Here is a 22,500-nt window from a genome sequence, read left to right as displayed (position 1 = left end):
AGCGCGTATGCTTTCACTTCTTGGTGCCATTGCCATGAAATTACTTCCAGGTTGTATGCCTTTGCAATAAACACATAAACATGCCTGGGATACCCCTCCTTACCACCTCAACACAAATTACAACACAAGTATAATAATAACCAAATAGCAAACACATGGGATGAAAAATTAAGCCAGAAAAAATGGTAAAAAGGAAAACACTAAGGAAAAGAAGAGACAAAGACATGAATCGTAATAGCTAGAAATGTCAGAAAAAAATGTCCGCAGTGCGAATAAGACGAACCGCCTGATGTACGAATAAGACAAGCCGCTTGATGTACGAATAAGACCGACGGGTAACTGTCTAACGTCCGCAGTGCGAATAAGACGAGCCCTCGCCTGATGTACGAATAAGACGAGCCGCATGATGTACGAATAAGACGAGCCGCATGATGTACGAATAAGACCAGCCGCTTGTTGTGCGAATAAGACGAGCCCAGAAAACAATGGCGGCGCCGGAGGGAGGAGACAGCGCGGCAACACTTCCACGTATTTCTCCATAGGAGCAGGAGTGCCATCTCGTCCCCCTTTGCACGGTGGATCTAAGGGTAATAAAGTGACGGTGTCTCATTCCCTGGGCGAACCTGGCATCCCCTCTGTCACCCCGAGGTTCCCTTTTACACCCGCGGTTCGCATTCGAATGGTTCGTTGTAGGTTCATAAATGAGATTGGAATGTTACCTTGTGAGCGGACATTTTTTCTCCTTCCATTCTCCTTTGTTTCGTATTTTTCGCTAATGATCTCTAAAAGATTCCGACTCTTTAAATCAGACACATTCGTATCAACCAACAATAGTTTTCAAAATCAATTATCAAACACCAGCATAAATACGACAATAAATGAAGCTCTTACACCCAAAAATGCCGATCACGTCCATGACAATCGAAGCCGAAGTCAGAGTCAATGCGGTGACCGGGAGGCGCGAGCTGCGAAGGGGGAGTCGGGTGTCGGGTTGGGTTACCATCGAGGCAGCGCGGTTAACGAGACCCGACATAAATCTGTGAGTTTAGCCTCCAATAACTAATTAACTTGGTCTCTGCCCCAGCCACATAACTAATTTACGTCATAGAGGCCGGTCACGGGAGACTACAAGTGGAATAACTTTTTTATTTATACTTTGAGACATAGATTTGTATATTTTTTTCCATCGCGAAAGAAAAATACAGTTTACTTAAGGGGGAAATTGCGGCTCGGTTGTTTAAGCAAAGACGTGCTTTGGATATTTATAAAAATGCACTTTAAAACTGTCTTTTAGATCACACGACATATAATTATACTGATGGAAGCCTCGCAACTTTTCTTCACTTTTATTTTAACTTGCATCAAAGCAAATATTATAAATCCAACGCACTTCTGAACACTTAAACTTACGATCCATAAATCATGGAAATATTTTCTCATTTGACAATCCAATTAATTTCTCAAGCACTAAAAGAAGGACCACCCAATTTCACGCGACACAAGGATGCACTTGTTCTAAAAGCAGAAATAGAAATGTGAGAGGAGGAAAAGGAAAAACAGAGAGATGATGATGATGATGGTGATGATGATGATAATGATGATGATGGTGGTGATGATGGTGATGGTGATGATGATGATGATGAATATGAATATGAAGAAGAAGAAGAAGAAAAAGATGAAGAAGAAGAAGATGAAGATGAAAATGACGATGATAATAATTAGGAGGAGGGGAGGCGAAGGAGGGGGAGGGGGAGAAGAAGGAGGAGGAGGAAGATGAATAAAAGTAGGAAGAGGAAGAAAAGGAGGAAGATGAAGAGAATAATGATAATGATAATAATAGTAATAATAGTAATAATAACCATAATAATAATAATGATAATTATAATGATAATCATAATCATAATAATAATAATGATAATGTGTGTATAAACATAAATACACACACACACACACACACACGCACACACACACACACACACACACACATATATATATATATATATATATATATATATATATATATATATATATATATATATATATATATATATATTACACTCACACACGCACACAATTATTTTCTTTTTGTAAACCCATTGAACCCGCGGCGCCTCATCCCGCTGTGACCTGATAACACATGTGACCCGAAGAAATTGGAAAATGCCGAGATCAAGCCGCGGGTGACCCAGAACGTCCGGGGTCAACCACAAAAAGGTCAGCGACAGCTCAAACTTCGGCCACTTACATGTAAACTGAGTGTAGGGGACATCCGTCAGCCCGGAGGCGACGGTCCTTCTCCCCCCCCCCTTCTTTCCCCTCTTATCCTCTCCTCTTTTCCTCCTCTCTCCGTTCTTCCTTTCTCTCTCTCTCTCTCTCTGCTCTTTTACTTTTCCCCCTCTTCATCATTTCTACTTTTTCACCCTCTTCTCTTCTACTATTCCCCCTCTTCTCTCTTCCTTTCCCTCCTCTTCTCTCCTCCTTTCCCTCCTCTTCTCTCGTTTCTTCCTTTCCTCCCTCTTCTCTCTTCCTTTCCCCACTCTACTCTCCTCCCCCCTCCCGTCTCCTCTTTTCACCTCTTTTTTCTTCCTCCCTGTTTATTCCCCTTATCCCCTCTCCTTGTTCTAAGCTTTATCCTTCTCCTTTTCCCTTCCCTTACAGCTATCAAAATTTATATCTACTCAATTTTCGTATTCGTTTCCTCTCTTCCTTCGTCTCCTCATTCATCATTTTTCGTTTACTCCTCCATTCCGAATGTGGAGTTTTTTTTAATGAGTTTAACTAACATGTGTTCGTTCTCTCACTCATCGACCACTAATTGCCCTTTGCACCTGTTAGTAAATGCCTCCGTTTCCCTCTTTATTGCCTTCCTTGTCCCTTCTCGTTTTCCCTTTAAATTCTCTTTTATTTCCTTGTGTTACACTATTCCTTCCTTGGGTCTTAGTTTAGTATTTTTTGTATCACATTTATCACTATTATCTTTCGTGAGAACTTTAAGAAAAATGTACTAATCGTCTAAAATTCTTTATTTTTTCCCCGCTATTTTCTGTCTCGTTCTCTTGTCCTTTTCTTTTTTTTCTATACCCCTTTCTCCTTTTTTTTCTTCTCCCTTTCCCCTTCTTCCCCCTTCTCTAAGTCTTGAACCAACTCATTTACATAGTTTTTGTTCCCTCACGTGTTTTTTGTTTACATACGTGCGTTGGCGGCCATGAGCGTGCGTCCGTATGCGTTCGCGAGGCGTGGATTCGAACGCGGCTTCACTCCGCATTGAATCCCGTTTCGTCGCCCAATTGAGGAGTTTATAGATAGCATTTGTTTTGATTCGTTTATGACCCCAAAAGGCCTCGGATGTTTTTGTTATTATCAGTATTATCCTCGTGAACCCTAAATAAGAGAGAGAGAGCGAGAGATTAAAGACCATTTATCTTGGACGATGTTATGTAAAATAGGCAGGCTCTACGACCAAGCCGAAGCCGGTATCTTGCAACGTTGTTATGACAGATGATAAAGCCGACAGTTTGCATAATATAGTGATCATCGGGGGGGGGGGGGGGGAGTTTGCTTCCCTGGTTCGCTTGTTGGATAATAGCGAATCGCGCATTCTCTGTCCCTTACTCACAGACTGAATAAAGAGATGTAACACCATTTAAATCTCCGTAAGATAGCATCGCAAGCAAGCAAGCAATAAGACTCGAAAAGTATTAATCCTCCGACAAGGGGGTCATTCTATAATCAACAGTCGCTGTTTTATGCACATTTCTTTTATTTCTTCCTCTGCGCATAGGCACTCATCAGGAGCAAGCAAGCAAGCACTCTATCGCAAGCAGGATCTCAAGCACGTCGTCCTTCGTCCACTTCGTTGCATTTTACGAATCGTTGCACACAGGCACAGCAAGGCGAGGCGGTGTTCGGCCTCACGCAAGCAGGCAAGCACCCTTTCTACAAACAGACTCGGTTCGCAATAATAGCTAGCTTTGGATACACTCGCATAAGTGGTGCGTGCGTGCCCCCTCCCCTTCCCCTTCCCCATCCTTACCCCCCGACATTCTACCCTCACTTTCCCCTCACTCTACCCAACCCCCCTACCCACCTAACACCCTTACCCAACCTCGACTTTCTACCCTCCTCCCCCTCACTCTAACCCCCTCACCCACCTAACACCCTTACCCAACCCCCCTCCACGACCACCCTTAAACCCCCTCCCCCATTCCTCAACCCTCACCTCTAACCCCACCTCCCCCCTCCCCCACACTGCTACCCTACCCCCAACCCTCCCTCCCACCCCCTCCCTCTCCTACCCCATGACAGCGGCACTCACGCACCATCTGAGCTGATATATGGCCGACCCCTGTGGCACTCCCTCCCCCCCCCTCCCCCTCCCCGCTTTACCCTGGCACTGGCCCGGTTTTTTGTGCCCTGCCGCGAAACCGCACTCTGGAGAAATTGTTCTGTGGCATCCTAATATGAGCCTTAATGCCCTTATTTGCTATCTGTTCTCTTGCTGTTTGTTCTGTAGCTTGTGTTTGGGTGAGAAAAATCTTTTTGAAGTTTGTGATTTATGCATGCATTTACGCGCTTGCAAATTCACGCAGACGCAAACACACACATGTGCTTCTAAACCCAATGGCACACACACGCATACACAAGCACGCACACACGCTTATAATCACATATAAACACGCACACATGCTTCTAAACATACATAAACACACACAAATACGCACACGCACACACAGGCAAGCTCACCCTAACACATCTATCCATCTATTTGCCTTAACACATCTATCCATCTATTTGCCTTAAGACATCTATCCATCTATTTGCCTATCTATCCACCAATCTATCTGCCCGTCCATAAAACATAATATAATAAGCAGGCGCATAAGCCCAACAATACATACAAACTAACCCAAAAACCACCCTTATGTTCGACTCCTTCCCGCCTAGCATGAAGTTCGGGGCTCTGGTGCCACCTGTTCGACACTGGCACCGAGGTCTAAGTTCGCGCCGGTTTCTCTCCCTCGGTTTTTCCCTTTTTCCTTTCCCTTCGCTTCCCTTTCCTTCTTGTCCTTGTGTGGCCCGCTTTCCGTTTTTTTTTTCTTTTTTTTAAGCCAGAGAAGAGTGTATGGGTTTTATTTGTGATTCGAGAGGAATTTAGGATTGGTGTATTTGATTTATTTTATAATAAATGCTAAAGAAATTACTAGAATCATAGGCAAAACCAACGAGCTTAAAAAAACTAAAGAATAAACACATCAACAAGACTAACAATGACAAAAAATCAAGTCTGTTAAAAAGCTATCTACTAGAATCATATGCAAATCAACGAACTTAAAAGAATAACAACAATAAAAAAACACAATTTAAACAACAAAACCAACATCGACAGCAAGACTAACAATAACAATAAATGAAGGAAACACATCAAACACACAAAAAAAAGAAAAAAAAAAAAAAGATAGAAACACATCAAACACACACAAAAACAACAAAAACAAAACAAAAAACAAACAACAAATCAAAACAAAACAAAACAACAAACACATTAACTAAACAAAAAATAAAAAAACAAAACAAAAAACAAACAACAAAACAAAAAAAATACATGAACTCAAAAAAAAACTCCCTTATCCAGAGACATCTTCCCTACAAGATCCCCGACGCAACCCCCCCCCCCCCAAAGGGACCCCAACCCCTTGACGAGGGTGTGTGCCTAAGGGGGTCCACCTAAGGGGATGATGTTTTCCGACACCATAAACCTTCACACCACACTCAGTCACCGCAAGTCACCACAAGTGTCGGGCGAGTTTCCTGTTCGGGATTCTTTGAACACGGTCGTAAGGAAACAGTAAGTATTTAGCCCTTCCTGTTGCCGCGTCTCGCATGCACGTGGCGCCGAGAAAGGGGGGAAGAGATAAGGGCGGAGATAAAGGAGGGAAGAGATAAGGGCGGAGATAAAGGGGGGAAGAGATAAGGGCGGAGATAAAGGGGAAAGAGATAAGGGCGGAGATAAAGGGGGGAAGAGATAAGGGCGGAGATAAAGGGGGGGAAGAGATAAAGGCGGATATAAAGGGGGAAGAGATAAAGGCGGAGATAAAGGGGGGGAGAGATAAGGGCGGAGATAAAGTGGGAAGAGTGAGATACGGACGTGTTAATGACACATTAAGATACATGTGCAGACTCTTCGCATCTATTTCGTTCGTGTGTCAATTTGCATATGTGTCTGTCTCTGTTTCGCTTATCTCTGTTCATCGATGTGACTAACTACATATTTTTTTGCAATTATTCTTCTGTCTACATGAAATAAACAGAGATAAAGGAATACAAAAAAGGGGGAGAGAAGCAGATGGATAGAGAGATAGATGAAAAATGTATAAAAACAGATACACAGGGAGACAATTAGATTACAGATACATACATACATACATACGCAGATCAATAGATAGATAAATATATTAGATGAAATAGATAGATTAGGATCTCAAGATAGCACGATATTAAGAGAGAGGGAGAGAAAGAGAGAGAGAGAAAGACATAACGAGAGATAGAGAAAGAGAGAGAGAGAAAGAGAGAGAGATAGAGAGAGAGAGAAAGAGAGAGAGAGAAAGAGAGAGAGAGAAAGAGAGGGAGAAAAAGAGAAAGAGAGAGAGAGAGAGAGAGAGAGAGAGAGAGAGAGAGAGAGAGAGAGAGAGAGAGAGAGAGAGAGAGAGAGAGAGAGAGAGAGAGAGAGAGAAAGAAAGGAAGAAAGAAAGAAAGAAAGAAAGAAAGAAAGAAAGAAAGAAAGAGAGAAAGAAAGAAAGAAAGAAAGAAAGAGAGACAGACAGACAGACCGACAAATACATAAACCTACATACAAGCAATTATCTATAATTTCAAATACACAAACACACAAAAAAACACGAAAGATAGAAAAAAAAATAAATCATACTTATTAATAAACCCCCAAAGAAAACATTAATTCCCAACAAAACGGAAATGCCTTAAAGAAATTTGAGAGTTATGCCAGATTTTTTTTTTTTTTTTTTTTTTTTTTTTTTTTTTTTTTTGCCTGAATACATAATGTACGTGTGGTTAACTTTGGCGCCAGAGTAATAGATGAGGAAGGATTGGAAATAATGAGGCTGGGTTGAATGACGTTTTATTGCTTGTTAATTTACTGGCGTTATTATCACCATTATTAGTGCTTTTGCTATCTATTATTATCATTATTATTACTATCACTATTATTGTTATTATCATTATCATCATCATTATTATCATTACTATTCTTTTATTATTATCATTATTATTATTATTATTATTATTATCATTATTATTATTATCATTATTATTATCATTATCAATATTATCATTATTATTATCATCATTATTACAAGTAGTAGAAGTAGTCGTGTAATTATCATCATCAGTTTTATATTATTTGTGTTATCAATATTACTATCATTACTGCTATCATTATCATTCTTATCATATCATATGATCAGCATCATTATCATCAACAATTTTACTATCAAAACTATTAATATCAATTCATATTCTCTCCTTCCTCATTCATTTTTGTAACCTTATTAGAATCTCTTATCACATTCATTATTCCGAAAGCGTGATAAAAGAAAGAAAGAAAGAAAATAGAAAAAAAATAAAACAGGGACAGGAATTCGAAAGCGTGATTCCAGGCCAGTAAAGAAAGAAAGAAAGAAAGAAAAAAAAGAAGAAAAAAAAAAGAAAAATAAAGCAAAAAACAGGAAAAAAGAAAAAAAACAATAAAAGAAAAACAACAAGAAAACAGGAAAAAAGAGAAAAAAACAAGAAAAGAAAAGAAAAGAGTAAAATAAAAGAAAAAAACAAGAAAATAAAAGAAAAAAACAAGAAAATAAAAGAAAAAAAAACAAGAAAATAAAAGAAAAAAACAACAAAAGAAGGAAAAGAAAAAAAAAAAAGAAAAAAAAACAACAGGGCCAGGAATTCGAAAAGGCCAAATCCAGGGCGCTCTTTTCAGGGCTACCGATGATTTATCAGGGTTGTTACCTTATCCGCCGCGTGTTATGCTATGCCACAACACATGTCACGACCCCTCACGCCACCCCCTCGCCCCCTCGCCCCTCTCTTTCTCCCTCTCCTCCTAGTCCTCTTCCTTCTCCTCCCTCTCCTTCTCCTCCTCCCCTCCTCCTCCGAGTCCTCTTCCTTCTCCTCCTCTCCTCCGTCTTCTTCCTCCTTCTCCCCTCTCCCGCTCTCCTTCTCTTCCTAGTCCTCTTCCTTCTCCTCCCCTCTCTCCCTCTCCTTCTCCACCTTCGTCCCTCTCCTCCCCCGTCTTCTTCCTCCTTCTCCCCTCTCTCCCTCTCCTTCTCCTCCTCCGTCTTCTTCCTCCTTCTCCCCTCTCTCCCTCTTCCCCTCCCTCCTCCTCCTAGTCCTCTTCCTTCTCCTCCCCTCTCTCCCTCTCCTTCTCCTCCAAGTCCCCTTCCTCCTCCTCTCCTTCTCCTCCTCCTCCCCTCGTACCCCTCCTTAGGGTCCACTCTAGGTTCCTTTTCAATGTACTCCTTCCTCTCGCCCTCCTCTCCTTCTCTTCCTAGTTCCCTTCCTCCTCCTCCCCTCTCCCCCTAGTCTTCTTGCTCCTCCTCCTCCTCCTCCCCTCATACCCCTCTCTAGGTTCCTCTTCAATGTACTGCCTCCTGCTCATGTCTAGGACCCTGTCTAGATACTTATTTTTTCTCGTATGTCCTTTTATATAAATATTAATTTTACCTCTAGGATTCATTTAAATATTATTTTTTTTTACATTCATGGTCCTTTCTGTACTCTTTTTCCATTCCCTTTTTGGATTTTTTTTTTCTAGATACTATTTTCCCCTCTTTAGGTTTCCTCTAGGTTCTCCTCTTCCCTGAGGGGTCTTTTCTGGATACTATTTTTCTCTCCCTCCTTTTCTAGATACTAATTCCTCCTCTTTCACCTCTTCTAGATACTCTCCTCTTCCTCTCTCTCTCTCTCCTCTAGGATCATTCCTCCTCTTCTCCCCTCTGTGACCCCTACTCTCCTTTCCCCTCTCCACTGTAGGTTCCACCCCCTTCCCTTTGTGCTCCCCTCCTTCCCCCATCCCTCTCCTCTCTTCTCCTCCCCTTCCAATTTCCTCTCCTTTGTAGGTTCCCCTTCCCTTCGTCTTCCCCTCCTTTCCCCCTCTCCTTCCCCCCTCCCTCTCCTCTCTTCCCCTTCCTTTTCCCTCTCCTCTGTAGGTTCCCCCCTTCCCTTCGTCTTCCCCTCCCTCCCCCCTCTACCCTTCCCCTCCCACCCCGTTCTTCCTCCCTTTCTTTCCCCTCTCCTCTGTAGGTCCCCTCCCCCTTCGCTTTGAGAGGCAAGAATAATGATAACTAAAGCCTTTTTGAACGCTTAAAATTCCGTATATATATATATATATATATATATATATATATATATATATATATATATATACATACATACATACATACGTACACACACACACACACACACACACACACACACACACACACACACACACACACACACACACACACATATATATATATATATATACATATACATATATATATATATATATGTATATATATATATGTATATATATATATATATATATATATATATATATATATATACATATATATATATATATATATATATATATATATATATATATATATATATATATATATATATACTATTCCCCAAAATAACTATATCCGCGTTTCATTTTAACAACCTATTTATATCCACTTTAACACGGATCTCTTTTGCGTGAAGTCGGTGATATATTTTACATCAAGCGACCATTTCACTTCATCATTAAAGATAATCTGTAGTTGTTTGTGTAAGAGATAAGGCTCTGATATCCAATTAAACGTTAATTAAATAAACCATCTAGTTTGAATGAGGTCGATATTGCGTTGTATTTGTTTATGTATCGACACATATTTATGTGTAAAGAGAATGTGTTGTGTGTATAGGTATGTACACGTCTATATCAGTCTATCGTTTTTCTGTCTGGCTTTGTGTCTATCCGTCTGTCTATTCATTTGTCTATTCGTATGTTTGGCTGTCAGTGTGTCCACTTATCTATCTATCTAAAGTATATCTATGTAGATTTATATCTGTATTTGCATCTATATCTAAATCTATCTTTTTGCTCTACATGAAATGATTATGAAAAAAATTACATTATCCCACTCAAAAAAAAAGAGAAAAAAAAAAGAAAAAAGAAAAAAATACGACCACGGAAATTATAAAAATAATAAAAACTCCTAAGACGAAAATGTCCTTTAGAGCTCTGACAATAATTTACAAACAAGAGCTCTCTCTCTCTCTCTCTCAAGCGTGTGGGGGGGGGGGGGGGGGGGGAGCTGGAGACGAGCTCAGCTTACTCGTGTTTTAATTAAAGTAACAGCAAGTCATAAGAGGGGGAACCTGATACTTCACTACCCGCCAAAGGAGAGCGGGAAGGTACCCAGGGCGGTGGCCAGCACTCTCCGAATACTCGGGTCGAGAGGAGCATTCTTATCTTGTCACTCTAAAGCATTCTGAATTGAGTCTTACAAGGGTGGAAGTGTGCGTCGAGAGTTTTAATTTCGGTGTGCAGTTCGATGGCGCTGGGAAGGAATCGAAGGAGGGGGGGAGGGTGCGCGTGGCCGAGGCTCAAGTCCGTGCCGGTGGCGGGAAACGAAGGCGTTCGAACGCGGCCGCTAGCCCTGGAGGCCGAGTTTTAGTGCGAGGGAAAACTGCCAGAAGGAAATTGATATAAAAACGGTGCTTTTTCTTCGAGATATATCTTCCGTCGAGTGAAATGCGATACGGGCTTTATCTGTTGTGAAAATTATTATCTTTTTAGGATATACATACTCGTTGATATGCTGTTTGATATGCGAAATATAAATGCATTCATTGACGATCACATTTTTAAATCACATTTTATAAACGGAATTCAAATTCTGCTCATCATTTTAAAAATATACATTTGCGTCTCGAATCCCAATCTTCCTTTCCCTAAAGTCCTTCCATAAAAGACGAACGAAATAAATCAAACAAATAAACATGTAAACAAACAGAACCAAATACAAAAAAGACAAATAGACGAAAAAAAACAAAAACACACAAAATAAGCTACACATCTCCGAGTCTTCAAAAAAAGGTCGTTATAAACAACAAAATATGACTTACAACGACTCTGCCTGATTATGTGGCAAGGGAGAAGAGAAGAGAAGAGGCAGAGAAGATTGGGAAAGAGCAAACAGGGATAAAATAGGAGATAGAAAAAAAACAAAACCAAAAAATTAACGCTGAAAATGTGTCGTATAGAATAAAAAAAAATAAACAGTTAAAATCAGTGGGGATTGGGAAATAGCAAACAGGGATAAAATAGGAGATAGACAAAAAACTAAAAAATAAAAAAATAAAAAAATAACGTTGAAAATGTGTCATATAGAAGAAAAAAAAAAACATTTGAAACTAGTGGGGAAAATATAAAAATCCTTATTTGAAAAATGGTGCACGATATAAAAACGACAATGATTTAAGAATATAGAGGATTTTAAAATACCAAAAACATGCAATTAAAAGAGACATATATCATCAATTTCTTTCTATTTCCAACACTTTATATCGTCACTTTAGATAGTTATTTGAATTTTATACCGTAAGTGCATATTGCTTCAATTACTGCAAAAAAAGCGATCTACTCTTTAGCAAAAAAGAATTATTCTACATCAATTAATTCAGAATAATACAATTCCATAATGAAGTCATCACCTAAATGGGCAGAAATTTTTAATTGGGTTTGATATCATGAGGAATTTGAATCACAGGCTGATAGAAACATAACAATGACGTCACTTCGAGATTATCTACATCTACATCTACATTATCTATTATCTACATCGGCTTATCTACGTGTCGTCTTAATCTATCTGTCTTTATATACTGCATATTCACACGTACACACACACACACACACACACACATGTGCGTATGCGTTCCAATCCCTTCTCCCCCCTTTTTTCTCCTTCCTTCTTCTCCTTCGCTCCCCACCCCCTTTTCCTCCTTTCTTCTTCTCCGCTCCCCCCTTTTTTCCCCTTTCTTCTTCTCTTCCATCTCTAAACACCTCTTTACCTCTCGCCCCTCGCCTTTCGTCCCCGAGCTCTCCGCTCCCCATTTTTTATCCTTTCTTCTTCTCCGCTCCCCCATTTTCCTCCTTTCTCCTTTCTTCTCCTTCTTCTCCCTTTTTATCCTTTCTTCTCCGCTCCCCTCTTTTTTCCCCCTTTCTCCTCCCCCACTCCCTCCCCTTGTTTCTCCTTTCTCCTTTCTTCTACTTCTTCTTCTCTTCCATCTCTGAACACCTCTTTAGCCCCTTGCCTTACGTCCCCGAGCTCTCCGCTCCCCCCCTTTCCCCCTTTTTTCTCCTCTCCCTCTTTTTTATCCTTTCTTCTCCTCCGCCCCCCTCCCCATTTCTCTCCTTCCTCTTTCCTTCTTCTCTTCCACCTCTAAACACCTCTTTAGCCCCCCTACCCCCTCCCCTCCCCTCCCCTTACGCCCCCTTCCCCTCCCCTTCCCCCCTCCCCCCTCCCTCCCCCTCAGAACAAGGACATCCATCACAGCAACAGGAGAATAATGTAATTGCCAATACATCACGGGTGCAAACGGGATCGGTGTCCGGCGAGCCAATAAATCAGGCTCGTGTTCTGGCGGAGTTGCCGCGGAGTTGCCGTCCCCGAGAGGCCTTTTGAAGCTTTGGGAGAGGGGGAGAGGGTGAGAGAGGAGGGGGGGAGAGAGAGGAGAGGGGGAGAGAAGGAGAGGGGGAGAGTGGGGGGGAAGGGGAGAGGGAGAGAGAGGAGAGGGAGAGAGAGAGAGGGGGGGAGGGGAGAGAAGGAGAGGGGGGGAGAGAGGTGGGGAGGTGAAGGGGGTAAGGGGAGAGAGAGAGGGGGGAGAAGAAGAGAGAGGAGAGGGGGGGAAGGGGTGAGGGAGAGGGGGAGGAGAGAGAGGGAGAGGGGGAGGAGAGAAGGAGGAGAGGGAGGGGGGAGGAGAAAGAGGGAGAGGGGGAGGAGAGGACGAAAGGGAGAGAGGAAGAAAGGGAGAGAGGAGAGTCAGAGAGAGGGAGAAAGAAAAAAAAAATAAAAAGAAAAGAAAAAAGAAAAAAAAAACAGAAAGACCGACAAAACACACACAGAAAAAACAACCAACCAAAAAAGACAAACCAAACCAAACAAACAACCCCTCCCCCCCAAAAAAAAAACCTAAACAAACCTAAACAAACAAACCCAATATAACAACCCCAAAGAGGGAGAGACGATGCCCGCTGCAAGGTCTATCCATGTTGCGAACTCTTGTCTCTTGTCGTGTCTCTCCGTCGCGCTTGCAATCTGATCAATACCGGAGTGTCATTGCCTCTCTCGCGAGCCTCTGACCTAGCATAAGAGTCTTCAACATTTCTCTTTTCTTTTATCTATTTATTTGTTTTCGTTATCATTTTCCCTAATGTTCGTGACAATGCTATCGATACAAAAACAACAGCAGCAAAAGGAACAATAAAACAACAACCAAAACAACAACAAAACAACAGCCAAAATTAATAACAAAAAACAACAAAAAGAACAACCAAATCAACAACAAAACAATCAAATGCAACAACAAAACCAACAAAACATCCAAAACAAAAACAACAAATACAACAATCAAAACAACAACAAAACAATCAATTGCATCAGCAAAACAACCAACAAAACAACCAAAACAACAACAAAACAATAAGTACAACAATCAAAACAACAACAAAATAATAAATGCACCAACAAAACAACCAAAAGCAACAACAACTAAGAACAACAAAACACCCCCCAAAAAACAACAACCAAACACAACCGAAAATAACGAAACAATAATCAAAATAACAAAACAACCAAAAACAACAGCAAAACAATATCAAAACAACCAATCGAAACAAACAACACCGTAAGGAATTTCACGAACGCGTGAAACACACCGCCCAACGCGAACAACAACAAAACAACAAAACCCCGAACGCAACATAAAAAGCCACATTTACAGCACACGCACTCGCATTACAAATCACAAATCGACATTATTCCTTAAATAAAAACCCCGCTGTTCCTAATGCAGTCTCTATTTTTATCCGAATCGGATACATTGTCATTACGCATAATCATAAAACATTTTCTTTGTCCACAAAATGGCTATGTAAAGATCATGTGTGATTTTGTGTCATTACATTCTGTGTCTATATATGTATCCGCCTTTGGAGTGGGTAGGAAGCAAGGCTATGTGGGTGTTTCTGTGTCTGTGCGGTTGTTTATTCATGTAAGTGTGTTGTAATATCCCTGTTGGAGAGCTTTTTATATTCTTGTTGAGTTTCCCCTGTCATTCCCCTTTTCCCGTTTTCTGTGAATATTTTTTTTTTCCCTATTTTTGGGTTCTTTGATTTAATGCGTTTACTTCTTTCTTTCCTATATTCTTTTTTTTTCTTCCGGCTCCATTCCATTCCCACTCTTCACCCTTTCATTCTTTCTATCTTCACGTCCGTCCTCTTCTCTCTACATTTCCTTCTTCTTCGCTCTCCACCATTCCCCTCTTCTCTTTCTTCTTCCGCTCTTCCCTCATCCTTCCCCTTGTCCTCTAATCCCTACTTCCACCCTTTTTCCCTTCCTTTCCCCTCTTCTTCCCCTTCCACTCCCACCCCTCCCTCCCCCCTCACCCTACCTCCCTTTCCCTCCCCATCCCCTATCACCCTACCTCCCTTCCCTTCTTCCTTCCCCTCACCCTACCTCCTCCCCATTCCTATCCTCCCTCCCTTCCCCTCCCCTACCCCTACTTCCCTTTCCTCTCCAACCTGCTCCCTCCCCATCCCTCCCTTTTCCTCCCCATCCCTCCCCACTCCCACCTCCTTCCCTTTCCCACCCCCACCCCCACCTCCATTCCTTCCCTTACTCCCCTCCTCCATCCCCCTACACCCCCATTCCCCCTGCAGCCCCCCCAAAAAACCCTACACCCCTCCCCCATCCCCCTCCTCCCACCCCAATCCCCCCTACACCCCCTACACCCCCAACCCCCCAAAAACCGGGAGGAGGAGGAGGAGGAGGAGGGAGGGAGTTTCTCACGTCCGAATCCGTCCGTTGTCGCTTGTTAATTTACTCCCGAGGCAATTAATCATTCGCACTCCGGAGTAATTTGAGGCCGGGAGTACCAGCGCCGTGAGTGAGCTCGAGATGCACATGTGAGGGAGGGGAGGGAGGGGAGGGAGGGGAGGTAGGAGGGGAAGGGAAAGGGAGGGGAGAGGAGGGAGGTGGGAAGCGGAGGGGAGGGAAGGGAAGGTGGGGAGGGATGGATGGAGGGAGGGAAGGGAGGTGGGAAGGCGAGGGATAGAGGGAAGGAGTGAGGGAAGGGAGGTGGGAAGGGGAAGGGAAAGGATAGAGAGAAGGAGGGAGGGAAGGGAGGTGGGAAGGCGAGGGATAGAGGGAGGGAGGGAGGGGAGGAGGGGGAGAGATAGAGGGAGGGAGGGAGGGGGAGGTTGGGGAGGTGGGAGTGGAGGTAGGAGGGGGAGGGAAAAGGGGGAGGGATGTAGAAGGGAAGGTGGGAAGGGAGGGAGGAAGGAAAGCAGGAGGGAGGGAGGGAGAAAGGGAGAGGGGAAGCAGGGGGAAAGAAGGATCAGGAAGAGAAAATGAGGGAGAGAAGGAGGGAGGAAGTAGAGTGAGGGGGATAAAAAACAGGGGGTAGAGAGGAAGAGAAGGGAAAAGAGGGAGGGAAGAAATAAAAAGAGAGAAAGGGAGTAGAGGGAAGAAGGGAGAGGGGAAGAGAGGGGGAGATGAAAGAAAAAGAGAGAAAGGGAATAGGAGGAAGAAGGGAAAGGGGAGGGAGAAAGAGAATAAGGAAAAGAAGGAAGAGGGGAGGGAGGGAGGGAGGAAGGGAGAAAGAGGGAAGGAGGGAGAGGGGAGGGATAAAGAGGGAAGGAGGGAGAGGGGAGGGATAAAGAGGGAAGGAGGGAGAGGGGAGGGAGAAAGAATAATGAAAAGAAGGGAGAGGGATGGAGGAAAGGGAATAGGGAGAAGGAGGGAGAGGGGAGGGAGGAAGGGAGAAAGAGGGAAGGGAGGAAAGGAAAAAGAGGGGACAGGAAGGGAGGAAAGGAGAAAGAGGGAAGGAGGGAGAGAGGAGGGAGGAAAGGGAATAGGGGGAAGGAAGGAAAGAGAGAAGGGAGAAAGAAGGGAGGGAGGAAGGGAGAAATAGGAAAGGAGGAATGGGAATAGGGGGAAGGAGGGAGAGGGAAGGGAGGAAGGGAGAAACAGGGGACAGGAAGGGAGAGGGAAGGGAGGAAAGGAACGGGGGAAGGAGGGAGAGAGGGAAGGGAGGAAGGGAGAAACAGGGGACAGGAAGGGAGAGGGATTCGTTATGTACATATATTTACTTTTCGGCGAGCGAAGTCGAGGAATCGTTGCGGTCGGTTTGACATCATGGCGGAGTGACTCATGGTGGAAAGATTTATGGTAGAAAATGATATATGAGCCATCCACCCATGACGGGAACAACTAATAGTGTTTTTGTTATCATCATTATCCTTCTCATCATCGTCATCATCATCATCTTCATGTTCATAGTCGTCATCCTCGGCATCATTATCATCATCATCATCATCATCATCATCATCATCATCATTATCCTCTTTCTCCTCCTCCTCTTCCTCATTATCCTCTTCCTCCTCCTCCTCATTATCGTCATCGTCCTCCTCCTCCCCATCATCATCATTATCCTTTCATGTCTCTTTTGAATCGTTATAATTCTACATCTTTCTATTTGAGACGAATTCCAGTATGCGATGCCATTTTGTTTACCTAATTAGGCAAAAAAAAAAAAAAAACTCAGACATCTTCATCATTTAACAAAACATTCCGCGATATCTACTTAAGAAAACAAAACAAACAAACAAAAATAACAACCACATAATCCGCCTTGTTAATCAGAAAAAAAACAAAAGAAGAAAAATAACGGAATTTCAAAAAGCGCGCCAAAATTATGCGTATCGTCTTTCTCAAAGCCCATTTATCATGTCCCGATTTCCATTCACAAAGAACAAAAGAATGAAAGATAAACACATTTAGACACTAAGAATAAACACCGATGCTTTTATGGACGCAAGAAAAAGATAATTTGAATAAGAATAGAACATAATGAAAGGGAGATAAGGGATAATAATGATAAAAACGAAAGATGGAGAATAAGTATAAATATTTATGGATACACATTAGGAATACGAAGAAAGCAACTAGTGTAAATAATAATACAGAATATACAAAAAGCAACTCGCAAAAGGAGAGAAAAAAAAACAAGGGAGAACTAAAAAGAAAGTGAAAGAATAATTTGAAAAAAAATAGAATCAAACTTAAACAGTATACATCCCTTAAGAGAAAGAAATAATACAAATTAAAACGCCCCACATAAAAACAAAAGAACAGAAAAGATTAAAAGAGAGAGAGAGAAAAAAAAAAACAAAATATATACATGACGCATTAGTCTCGCGGTCTCTCGCAAGAACGCAGTGTTGCCACATCTTAATGACAAGCCCGCGACCACGGCCCAAACGTTTCCACATGAAAATTGTGACTAACGTACTTATGGCACGGAGGTTTCGCCGCCGCCGCCACCCAGGCAGACATATGGTAACATTTTTTTCGGCATTTGATTGCGTTAGCGAATTCTTTGAAAAAATAAAAGGAGAATTTAAGATCGCTACATACTTATTTTCGCTTTTTTTTCTCCCATTTTTTGAGGGGTCGAGGAATAGATGAAGGGTTTTGCGAGTATTTTTCTTCTTTTTTTTTACAGTTGCATCAAAAGAAAATGTAGAGTGGAAGAGAATGTATAAATTTTAGATTATATTGTTTAGAAAAGATTACGTAACATCAACCTGATTTACTCGTGAATATTACGTGACAAATATTACTAAGTCGCAATTATTCAGGAGTATCCTCAGCTATTCCAAATTCGATAACAAAACAATTAAAAGAAAATTATAATACTAATGATAATGATGATAATAATGATGACAACAATAATAGTGATAATAATAATAATGATAATGATAATAATAATAATGATCATGATAATAACAATAATGATAATGATAATAATAATAATGATGATAATGGTTATGACAACAACAGAAACAACAACAATAACAATAACAACAACAACTATAATAATTATCATTATACTGTTAACACTCCTGTTGCTCCGAATGATGAACACACTAATAATGACAATAATATAACAACAGTAATAATAATGAATAACCAATAATAAGAAAAAAAACAGAGATGCAAATAAACGCAAGGACATAGCGAACTCGACCGATAAGATAAACATTTCCTCAGTAAGTGTCTTAATATACTTCAAGAGTCCTCTTTTAAACGCTTGGCTAGACAGCTAGACAGTCTATTTCGACTCATGACACAGACAGACACTGCGGCCTCCTTGTGGCACAGATTGACGGCATTCTCAAAAAAAAAAAAAAAAAAAAAAAAAAAAAAAATCAGGCAGATATCCTTAAACTCCCGAGACAGACAGATAGACAGACAGAAATCCTTAAACTCTCTAGACAGGTAGACAGACAGACATCCTCAAAGTTACGCCACAGACAGACAGCCCATCATCCTTAAACTCAAAGGACAGACATTAACTCTCGAGACAGACATCCTTAACTCTCACGACAGACAGACAGACATCCTTAAACTCTTCAGACAGAGAGATAGACAGACAGAAATCTTTAAACTCTTCAGACAGACAGACAGACAGACAGACATCCTTAAACTCACGAATCAGACAGATAGACAGACAGTCATCCTTAAACTCTCGAAACAGACATCCTTAGACTCTCTAGACAGATAGACAGACAGAGATCCTTCACTCTCGAGACAGACAGACAGACAGACTCCTTCCCTCTTCCTCCGCCGCCGCCAAGAGGCATCTTGAGTAAAGAGGAGATGAGTCCAAAGGATCTTAAGATGAGGAGAAAGTATGAGGATTTTCTTAGGGTAATGAGGGTCATGTACTTCGTGTGAGAATTAAGGGGAGATGATTGAATGAAAGAGATGAATGGGGGGAATGAGGGAAGTAAGAAAGTCACTAAAGAAAAATAAAAGAGAAATATAAAAAAGAAGAGACATAATCAGAAAACAACGGCGAAAAATTAGAAAAAAATCGTTTTTAGGAATAAGTTATGAAAAGAAACGAAACGCCTTTTAAAGAACAGAAGAACAACTATAAGAAGAGATAGGTAGATATAGATATATATATATGTAACAGAAATAAGGAAATAAACAAATAAAAAACAATTTACAACAGAAACCCAATAATCATAAGAAAAAAATAACAAACACAAAACGATCAATCAAACATAACCCACGACAAAAAAAAAAAAAAAAAAAAAAAAAAAAAAAAAATCAAATCAAATCAAATAAAACGAAACAAAAAAAAAAAAAAAAGTAAAAAAAAAATCCACCAGTTATAACGAAGGGGATACAAAGGGTTTATAACGAGACCATTACCAGTGACTCCAAAGTCCCTCGGGTTGGATGACTTATCGCTCTCTCGTTCCCCCTTTTTTTCACTCCCGAGAAAGAGGGGAGGCGAGGGAGGGTTGGGAGGGAGGGGGGGGAGGAGGAGGAGGGAGCGAGGGAGGAGGGAGTGAAGAGGAAGGAGTAAGGAGGGACTGATGGGAAGGGAGGAGGAGGGAGTGAGGGAGTGAAGAGGAAGGAGTGAAGAGGGAGTGAGGGTTGGGAGTGAAGAGGAAGGAGTGAGGAGGGAGTGAGGGGAAGGGAGGAGGAAGGAGTAAGGAGGGAGTGAGGGGAAGGGAGGAGGAGGAGGGAGGAGGAGGGAGTGAGGGAGGGGAAGGGAGGAGGAGGCGAGGGAGGGTTGGGAGGGAGGAGGGAGTGAAGAGAAAGGAGTAAGGGAGTGAAGAGGAAGGAGTAAGGAGGGAGTGAGGGGAAGGGAGGAGGAGGAGGGAGGAGGGAGTGAGGGTTGGGAGTGAGGGGAAGGGAGGAGGAGGGAGTGAAGAGGAAAGAGTGAGGAGGGAGTGAGGGTTGGGAGTGAAGAGGAAGGAGTGAGGAGGGACTGAGGGGAAGGGAGGAGGAGGGAGCGAGGGAGTGAAGAGGAAGGAGTGAGGAGGGACTGAGGGTTGGGAGGGAGGGGATGGGAGGAGGAGGGAATGAGGGAGTGAAGAGGGAAGAGTGAGGAGGGAGTGAGGGGAAGGGAGGAGGAGGGAATGGGAGAGTGAAGAGGAAAGAGTGAGGAGGGAGTGAGGGTTGGGAGCGAGGGGAAGGAAGGAGTGAAAATGAGGGAGTAAGGAGAATGCGAGGATTGGGCGTGAGGGGAAGGGAGGGAGTGAATGGGAAGAGGAGGAGGGAGTAAGGGAGCGAGGAGGAAGTAGGAGAGGAAGGGAAGGGAAGGGAGAGGAGGGAGGGGAAAGGGATGGGAGTTGGAGTAAGGAGAGGCGTAAGTTGGGAGTCAGGGGAAGGGAGGGAGTAAACGGGAGAAAGAGGGAGTGAGGAGGCGAGGAGGAAAGAAGAAGGAGTGAGGGAGTGAAGAGGAAGAGAGAGCAAGAGGGGAAGGGAGTTAAAAAAAGAGGAAGAGAGGGAGTGAATGGGGTGAGAAGGGGGAGGAAAAGAAGAAAGTGATAGAGTAAAAAGGAAGGAGGAAGAGGGTAGGGACGTAACGAGAAGGAAAAGAGTAGGAAGGAGTTAAAGGAAGGAAGAAGGAAGAAACAAAGAGAATTAGAATAGAGAGAAGAAGAAAAGGAATAAGAGGAGGGAGTAAAAGGAAGAAGGAGGGAGATAAGAAAACAATGGAGGGAGGGAGTGCGTAAAGGAAGGAAATGTAGGAAAGAAGTGGAGTCCGGAGTGAGAGGGAGTTAGAAAGAAGGCACAACAATAAGGAAAAAGAAGAACAGAAGAGAGTAAGAGAAAAAAGAAAAAAAGATTTCCATACACTTCAGAAAAAAAACGAACAAAGAAAACCAAAAAATAAAGTAAAAAAATACAACTCATCAACGCAAAGAAGGCAAAGGAAAAAAATAATAAATGAATCGATTAAAATATAAGGAACAAGAAAACAAAAAATAAATAAATAAATAAAATAAAGAAAAATGAGCATGTCAAAACGCCAGAGAACGCTGTCGAGAATCCCCCGTATATATATCATCGACTTGGGCATCAAAGACTCCAGTTCAGTGTCCGGATAAGCGAGGTATTCATGGCGTTTGTTTGGACAACGCGCCAAGAATTCGACCAGGCGATTCGAACGCGTCTCGAATCCCCGCCCGGCGATTCGAACACGCGTCTCGAGACTCCGACGGTGGGGCTTCGAATCTTGCCTTTTACTGCTTCGTTTGGAGTGTCTCTTATCGCTTCGATTTATTTACGAAAGGATAGGAGACATATTGGCGAGAGGACGACAAATAACCACAAAGGATGGTTTGGAATGTGTTTGTGTGTGAGGGAGAGAGAGGATGGGATTTGTGTGTAAGTGGAGAGAGATAGTGTGATTAGAATGGTGATGATTATGATGATGATGATGGTACAGGTAATTATTGTGATGATGATGTGGTGATAATGATGGTGGTGGTGGTGGTGGTGGTGATGGTAATGATGATGATGATGATGATGATGATGATGATGATGATAATAATAATGATAATGATAATGATAACGATAACGATAACGATAATGATAATGATAACAATAACAATAACATTAATAAAGCAACAACAAAATTAACAACCACAACATCAACAACATCAACAAAAACAATACACCAAACAAGAAACAAAAACAAATCCCACAATCCGTCTTATCTCGAATATGCAGAATCACGAGAATAAAATCAACGCCATGAAATTGAAGATAAAAGTGTTTTGCATAAAGACCACCTTATCAAGCCAGTCAAAATGGGATCAAAGATTTGTTATTATCCAGAGTATTTTGAGGGAGATAAGGACGCATTGGGTGGGAGATAATGGAGGGCGTGAAAGACTTAATGGAGAGGATGATGGTGATGGTGATGGTGATGGTGATGATGATAGTGATGGTGGTGATGATGATAGTGATGATGGTGGTGATGGTGATGACTTAATGGCTAGGATGATGGTGATGGTGATGATGATGATGATAGTGATGGTGGTGATGATAGTGATGATGGTGGTGATGATGATGACTTAATGGCTAGGATGATGGTGATGAAGATGGTGATGATGGTGATGATGATAGTGATGGTGGTGATGATGATAGTGATGATGGTGGTGATGATGATGACTTAATGGATAGGATGATGGTGATGGTGATGAAGATGGTGATGGTGAAGATGGGGATTGGTATCTTCATCTTTATATCATGGCAGCATGATAGTAATGGTTATGATGATGGTGATGGTGATATCAATTATAGTGGTGGTGGTGATGATAGTGATGATGATGATAATGATTATAATGAT

The 22,500-nt window shown here is 42.0% G+C and overlaps 1 protein-coding gene across 1 annotated transcript in view; it reads right to left on the bottom strand.

The window, feature by feature from the left end:
• The window catches only part of LOC113818980 (homeobox protein SIX3), a 40,779-nt gene that overhangs the window by 633 nt on the left and 17,646 nt on the right, over positions 1-22,500 (bottom strand). The gene's annotated exons all lie outside the window — the stretch shown is intronic.

This window comes from Penaeus vannamei, chromosome 38 (assembly GCF_042767895.1).
Source record: "Penaeus vannamei isolate JL-2024 chromosome 38, ASM4276789v1, whole genome shotgun sequence".
Taxonomy (NCBI): domain Eukaryota; kingdom Metazoa; phylum Arthropoda; class Malacostraca; order Decapoda; family Penaeidae; genus Penaeus; species Penaeus vannamei.
Note: the sequence above shows the minus strand (reverse complement) of the source record. Positions and strands in the feature narration are given on the sequence as shown.